Genomic DNA, 8748 nt, shown 5'->3' on the forward strand with positions numbered 1-8748 from the left:
TAGTGGATTCGGCTATTTGAGCCCTTTGCTGACAGGTGTATAAAATCGAGCACGCAGCCATGCAATCTCCATAGACAAACATTGGCAGTGGAATGGCCTAACTGAAGAGCTCAGTAACTTTCTGGCACGTCATAGGATGCTACCTTTCCAACATGTCAGTTCGTCAAATTTCTGACCTGCTAGAGCTGCCCTGGTCACTGTAAGTGCTGTTATTGTGAAGTGGAAAAGTCTAGGGGCAACAATGGTTCAGCCGCGAAGTGGTAGGTCACACAAACTCACAGAACGGGACCGCCAAGTGTTGAAGCATGTAGCGCGTAAAAAAACATCTGTCCTAGGTTGCATCACTCACTACCGAGTTCCAAACTGCCTCTGGAAGCAACGTCAGCACAAAAACTTTTCGTCAGGAACTTCATGAAATGGGTTTCCATGGTCGAGCAGCTGCACACAAGCCTAAGATCATCATTTACAACATTCTAAAGTTTGTTTTTCATTGTTCGGACTAGGCCCCTTAGTTCCGGTGAAGGGAAATCTTAACTCTACAGCATACAATGACATTCGAGATGATTCTGTGCTTCCAACTTTGTGGCAACAGTTTGGGGAAGGCCATTTCCTATTTCAGCATGACAGTGCCCCCTTGCACAAAGCGAGGTCCACACTGAAATGGTTTGTCGAGATCGATATGGAAGAACTTGACTGTCCTGCACACAGCTCTGACCTCAACCCCTTCGAACACCTTTGGGATGAATTGGAAGGCCAACTGCGAGCCAGGCCTAATCGCCCAACATCAGTGCCCGACCTCACTAATGCTCTTGTGGCTGAATGGAAGCAAGTCCCCGCAGAAATGTTTCAACATCTTAGTGTAAAGCCTTCCCAGAACAGTGGAGGCTGTTACAGCAGCAAAGGGGGGACCAACTCCATAATAATGCCCATGATTTTTCAATGAGATGTTCGACGAGCAGGTGTCCAAATACTTTTGGTCATGTATGTATATTGTTTATTTAATTATTGTTCAGAAAATTTGGGGGCCAAAATAAAATCACCCGGGCCAAATTCGGCCTGTGGGCTGCGTTTTGGGGACCCTGCTATATAGGCTATGGAGATAAAGATATTCCTAACATGCTTCTTAAAGGGACTCTCCAATAGGTGGAGGTAAAATAATGTCAGGACATTAATATAGGCCTAACATTATTTTGGTAATTTACCCAACCAAATCTTGTATAACCACAGGAACTAGCGTCAATATCCGTTATATGTCTATGTGTAAGCAGTGATGCCGATTAAATCTCAGATGCAGTTGACCTAGGCTTAGTAAAGTCTAAATTGAAGAGCGCTTGTGTGAGTGCGTGTGAGCGTCGACCAAACGAGAGTGCCAGGTGAACTAACGATCAATAGGCTTATGCCTTGTTTCTGTCTTCAAGTTGAAATATTAATTTTTTTAACTTGTTGGCTACTTATCAATATATTTATTTTTTCAATATTTTACAACATTTAAAGGGACAATCTGGAATTGGTACATTGTCTACTTTACATAAGGTGGGCTGCATGAACTTGAGACTGTAGACCAAAAACATTATTCAGAAGAATATGTTTTACCAGTTGATATGACTGCCTGTTGGTTACCGGATGATTTTAACAAAACAAGTAATACAAATAACAACAAAAACAATAATAATAATAATAACGATAACAATATTGGAAACAGGAACATTTTTATGTTTTCCATAGACCTATGACCATCGGTGACCTAGATCATGTCTATCTATTCTAGTTTATCTTATAGCCAAACCGGAATTGAAGTAAAACATGCCTCTTTCGAAGTAAATTCATCCACAAGCTTTGATTTACAGTTGACATATTTATTGATGATTTTGATAATTTGATAATAATGTTTTATTACCCTGCCTATTCGAAATGTACCAAAACCTTTGCTTAATCGAGAGTTTTTAATTAGGGCCTACACCCTGGTTTCTAAATTAATTTGAATAATAGGCTGAGCAATGTTATTTTTTTAAGTAATATTTGAACTTAAATCAGCAAACGAATGGTTTATTTTGGTAGAAGAAAGTAACTTTTCTTATCTTATTTGCCAACGTGAATTAACCAAAATCCATGAAGCTAGCTACATAATCGCACATGTTTATTAAATGCCCACAATGTAGGCCTAATTCACTTTGTAATTTAAAATAAATAATAATAGTCTACCTAATAAGTAGACCTACATTGTTTTCAACTTAGGCTGAGTTTTTCAAATAGGTTATACAGAGAGAAATTCACGGTAAATATTTTCATTTGGCCGCCGTCTTATGATTTTTCTGATTTTATAGCACCCATTAGTCCTTCATAGCCTATATAGAATAGGATGTCTATTCCAATACATTGATGGATGTGATTATCACAATACGTTTTTATTAGACATCAGGTATAGACAAAAAACGATAATGATAAAATGAGAAGGTGCGCCAAGGACGTCCCACACTATCTATCACGCTTTTAGACACGAACGGCACCAGCCTTATCAGCGTTGACATTACACGCAGTCTACAACTCATGTCGAACACATTATAATTTGTTAAGCTTAATAGCCAGTATTGTTACAAATACTGGATTTGGGCCCATTTTCTGAGACAGAACAGTGTAATTACTTTTGGCCAAATTACATATTGAGTGAATATCTTCCTGAAAATCCAACCTATTTCCGCTGGCAAAGAGGTCATCTGTCATCCATGGTACTATGCCCGAGGATATAGGCTAAACCTCTGCTACAGTACATGCTCATACTATTTTTGTCTTTCAGAGTCATTCTGGATTCAGAGACAAATGTTGTGACAGGTGGGCTGGATCCCTGCTTGTGAGTGTTTCCTGTACTTTGTCTGTTTTCTGAAATGATTTCAGAAATGGGAAGAGAGGCAGAGGTTTGTAGAGTGGCAAGTGGATCATGGACATAGAGCCACACTATAAGTGGTTACAGCACAATAAAGAGTAGTCCACCAAATAAACAAGTAAACAATGTAGCAAATAAAAATATTATGACAGAAATGACATAATTATATCTTAATATAATGATGCCCATTCTGATCAATTATTTTAGTATAATGTATTTTTGTTTATACAATATTATAAACCACAACAGATCATATATAAGGAAGGGAATGAAGTGCGTGTCTACGTGCATGATGACAGATGGGAGTGCAAGCAAGACAATGAACTAAATTAGAATTTCACCACCCAGTAGCTTTAGGGATGTACTGTAACCGTGTGCTGTGTTTTTACATATTTGTTTGAACATCTGATACAGGAAGACCCTAGGGTGCAGAGTGTCCATAACACAGCCTGTCCTCCGGCTATGATACAGCTTTCATTTACATGCAAATGAAGGCAATAAACAGAAAACACAACAGAACTTCACTGCATCGTCTTCAGTAATGAAAAAGTGACTGGATGTTGCACTCAGTGCTATAACTCCAATGTATCAAAACAGCAACACTCTAATGTTTTCTGTAGGCTCCTTAAATGTCGGAGCGGGTCTTGTGCTCCAGGTTGGCGTTGGACTTAACCGTGTCCGGAGGAGACCAGACAACAGACAGGAATGTCCCAGTGTTGCTCTGGGAGCTGTGAGCCTGTCTGTCTGGGTCATGCAACACTGATCAAACCTGAGTGGAAACCTACAGGACCAGAGCTAACACAATGCTAAGACTGGGGTTGAACATTCACGAATGAACACACACACATGCACACACACTCACGCACACATGCACGCACACACACACACACTCCTAAAATGGGGGCAGGCACTGCTGTAATCCTGATTCGACACAAGCTACTGTCGGGGGGTCTCGGCCATTTTTGGATGACCACACGTCACGTCGGAGATATCCTTAGTGCCCTCCGGCTCTAGAAAAAGGACACTGGTCTGTTCCCACCCTGTACAGTGAGTACCACATAACACACTCTTTGGTCTTTGATCCTTGGGAGACAGGCAGCATGACAGACAGACAAACACACACATTCAGACACATGCCTGTGCACACAGATACAGACACACAAACACACAGATGGAATGGGTAGACCCTATGTAATGAAGGGTTGTGTTCCTGAAGTAATGGTAGAGAACACCACATGCCGTCCTCTGTCTACCAGGCTGTTGACAAGTGGGCTGCCTGCATGTGAGGGGCAAGGCAGCAGTTGTGGTGAGAAGGACTGCTGTTGTTTTGTCAGGAGGAGTTAACAAAAGTAGCATTGAGACGTAGCCTACAGGCCTCCCACGCCGCAGCGTAGTGTGTGTGTGGGCGTGTGTTTCTATATGTATATGTGCTTGGCATACAGCCGTGCAATCATACGCTATTGCATAGATTATAAGGTGGATATAAGCAGAATTGATTATGTGTGTGTGCGTGCGTGTGTTCAGGACTTTGTATACAGCCTGTTGGTTGGGGGTATTAAAACCCTCCCTGTCCCCCATCACTCTATTTCCTCTATGGCCCACCATGCTATCTGGATTAGCCCATCCTCAGACAGACAAGGCCATGCGAAGGAGCCCAACGCTGAGCCAGTTAGAACACACTGCTCACAACAGCGGACCTACTATTCGCTGTGTTCCGACTAGCCATACGTGATGATGTGGCTCAATATGACGCAAGACAGCCATTTTGTCTTGGACATTATGGTTTTGGACTAGCAAATTGGTCAATGTCAAAATAGTCTGTAGTACATGGACTTTCCTGTGAAAGTAAATATGATAATGTATAACTAAGTATAATGATTGAATGTTATGTAAATATATAGTATATGAATCGCATTTGTACTCTTTGATATGTCAAATCCATGCACATTACCAAAGAGGAAAGAAACATCATCTTAATCCAACTGTAATTGTACAATATTAATCTAAGGATAATATTTCCCCATATTTCCCCTCTTATGATTGTTAGAATAAGAGTTATGGACCATGAAACAGGGAGAAACTGAGGAGAACTGTAATTTGAAACAGCTGCTATTGGTAAGGATAACATTCAGGTTCATTTTTAAAATGCAATGACAGTCTGAATGATTAAATAAATTGCTAATTTACCCATGAAAAGTTCTTGCCTTTAAAAGTTGCACAAATGGCAACATTTTTCAGCTGCATCCCCCTATTGTGAATTATTATTATTGTTTGGTTATATGTCTGAAAACAAAGGAAGTCATCATTGGAGGTCAGATGTTACAGACAGGGCATTCAGAAAGTATTCAGACCCCCACATTTTGTTAGGTTACAGCCTTATTCTAAAACTGATTACATTGTTTTCTCCCCTCATCAATCTATACACAACACCCTATGATGACAAAGCAAAAACAGATTGTTTGACATTTTGGAAAATGGAAATATCACATTTACATAAGTATTCAGACCCTTTATTCAGTACTTTGTTGAAGCACCTTTGGGAGCGATTACAGCATAGATTCTTCTTGGGTATGACGCTACAAGCTTGGCACACCTTTATTTGGGGAGTTTCTCCCCTTCTTCTCTGCATATCCTCTCAAGCTCTGCCAGGTTGGATGGGGAGTGTCCCTGCACAGCTATTTTCAAGTCTTTCCAGAGATGTTCGATTGGGTTCAAGTCTGGGCTCTGGCTGGGCTACTCAAGGACATTCAGAGACTTGTCCCGAAGCCACTCCTGCGTTGTCTTGGCTTAGGGTCATTATCCTGTTGGAAGGTGAACCTTTGCCCCAGTCTGAGGTCCTGAGCACTCTGGAGCAGGTTTTCATCAAGGATCTCTGTACTTTGCTCCGTTCATCTTTCCCTCGATCCTGACTAGTCTCCCAGTCCCTGCAGCTGAAAAACATCCCCATAGCATGATGCTGCCACCACCACGCTTCACCGTAGGGATGGTGCCAGGTTTCCTCTAGACGTGAAGCTTGGCATTCAGGCCAAAGAGTTCAATCTTGGTGCCATCAGACCAGAGAATCTTGTTTCTCATAGTCTGAAAGTCCTTTAGATGCCTTTTGGCAAACTCCAAGCGGGCTGTCATGTGCCTTTTACTAAGGAATGGCTTTCGTCTGGCCCCTCTACCATAAAGGCCTGATTGGTGGAGTGCTGCAGAGATGGTTGTCCTTCTGGAAGGTTCTCCCATCTCCACAGAGGAACTCTGGAGTTCTGTCAGAATGACCATTGGGTTCTTGGTTACCTCCCTGACCAAGGTTCTTCTCCCCCGATTGCTCAGTTTGGCCAGATGGCCAGCTCTAGGAAGAGTCTTGGTGATTCCAAACTTCCATTTAAGAATGACGGAGGGCACTGTGTTCTTGTGGACCTTCAATGTTGCAGACATTTTTTGGTACCCTTCCCCAGATCTGTGCCTCGACACAATTCTGTCTCAGAGCTCTACGGACAAATCCTTCAACCTCATGGCTTGGTTTTTGCTTTGACATACACTGTCAGCTTTGGGACCTTAAATAGAGAGGTGTGGGCATTTCCAAATCATGTCCAATCAATTGAATATATCACAGGTTTGCAAATATTTCTATAACCTGTTTTCGCTTTGTCATTATGGGGTACTGTGTGTAGATTGATGAGGAAAACATTTAATGTAATCCATTTTAGAATAAGGCTGTAACGTAACAAAATGTGGAAAAAGTCAAGAGGTCTGAATACTTTCCGAATGCACTGTATGTGTTGTGTTAGCTGAATAATCTTACCAAAGATGATTGATAAATGAAAATAGTTCACTCAGGCCGTTTACCATTTAACTAAAAAAAATGCAGGTCCTGTCTACTTAAGAGGTGGCTCTCCCATAGACGCCAATGCGATAGCAGCTGGGTTTGGTCTATTTAGTTCAGTGACTTCCATTGAAACAGAAAACATTAGGGACTGGGATATTTCGCTTCCTCTTCCGTTTCTGTCTTACAGTACAGTGCAGTTGGTTCTTTCATTAAAAAGGCTGAGACTATAGCACTTATAGCATATCCCACCACTGGAAATATATTCCCACTTCAAACATCCAAAGCCAGAGAAAACCCCAACTCTTCATTTGTAAAACTTTCTCTTTCGCTGTCTTTTAAACGTCCAGTTCAGTAGGTTACAAAAATAATTCGTAATCCGCAAATCGACAGTCCTATCTTTTCAAAATTATGTGTCTGCAACCGCCTATACAGTAGACTACGTCATCAACAAATTGTGTCTAAAAAAGTGTAGCCAGAAAACTTGGTTTTACTACAGTACTCTAACAGCATAGCTGTTTTTAAAGCAGGCTTTCAGCAGTTTGTTTTGTCTTCTTATGTAAGTGCAATATACAGCAAGATTTCACTTGGTATATAGTCATTGGATTTGTGGATTTGATCAAATAATTATTTTTTGATTCTCATCTTAACGTAGCCCCAAGCGGTAATAAAATAAAACAAAATCATATTTTAGTTCTCTCTTTAGAACTCTCTTTAAAAAACACATCGTCAAATAGTATATTTTTTGTAAGATTTACATTTAAATAAATAATGTTATACTTAAAAGTGCAAATAATTTCTCAGAGAAAGAATTCTTAGTTTTCTTTTTAGATATACACAAGTAATGAGAGGACAGACAGAAGACTAGTTGACAGACAATTGTAAATCAGCTTACTTTAGTTGAAGCGAATCACCCATTGGAGAAGGGTATACTTGTATAATGCTATATCTGAACAATAAAAGAATGTTGCAAAACGCTAAAGACTCAGTTTTATACATTTTATACAATCTATTATAAATTCACATTAATTAATTACCCAATTATGAAAAATTCATAACACAATTATAATTCATAACACAATTATAATTATAACATTGGTAAGTTGATTAAAAAATATATATTATCCCATGACACGTCACCTTTTTCTTGTCATTGTCAAAAAATTGGATAGGCAAATATACCAATAAATCTTAGATGTTTGAATTACACATATTTATTTAACAAATTACACATATTTATTCGACAAATTCTACATATTTAACAGATTACACAAATTTATTTAACAAAATACATTATTTAACAAATTAGTCAAAACTTTTTTGAATAGTAGCCAACACATTAATTTCGTTCCTATAATTTACATCTTCATTTATTTTTAACTTTAAATAATTAGTTGAAAGTGTCAAATAAGTTTTTGTTATATACAGTATAAGTTTGTGAAAATGTGTTAAAATTGTATCAGTGATTTTTGATGTCCTTTACCCTAATGACAGGTCATGTGATCATGTAGTGTTATCCATAGAGTAATGTTTACCCCATAGGAGAATCTCATTTGGATTCCTTAATTCCTTGCATCCTCTCCTCCTTCCTCTCCTCGCCTCCTTTTAAAAAAGGTCAAAGGTAATCAAGAAGAGGAGGCGAGGAGAGGAAACATGGGCCTTTTCTCATTTGTGGAGAAGTCCATCCTCCACCCTCTCTCCTCCTGCCTCTCCCCTCTGTGTTTCCTACCTGTGTCCTAAGCAGAAGAGTTTTGAAATCTACCACACCCCCTTTGAATCAGCTTTTGTTTTGTCGGAGAAGAGCATGCACACGTTTAAAAACAATATGTTACTTATCGTTTTATCTGTAACATTTATTTTTTTTAAGTATAAGTGGAGAAGTGTCAAATTTCATACAAGCACATTTCCGTCCACGTTCTTCTCCTCGCTGCCTCTCCTTGATTAACTTTGTCCTTTTTTAAAAGGAGGCAAGAGAGGACAGAGGAGAGAGGACAGCAGGAGTTGAACAAATCCAATTGAGAAAAGGCCATGGAAACAAATGCTTGCATGAAATAAG

This window comes from Salvelinus alpinus, chromosome 20 (assembly GCF_045679555.1).
Source record: "Salvelinus alpinus chromosome 20, SLU_Salpinus.1, whole genome shotgun sequence".
NCBI lineage: Eukaryota > Metazoa > Chordata > Actinopteri > Salmoniformes > Salmonidae > Salvelinus > Salvelinus alpinus.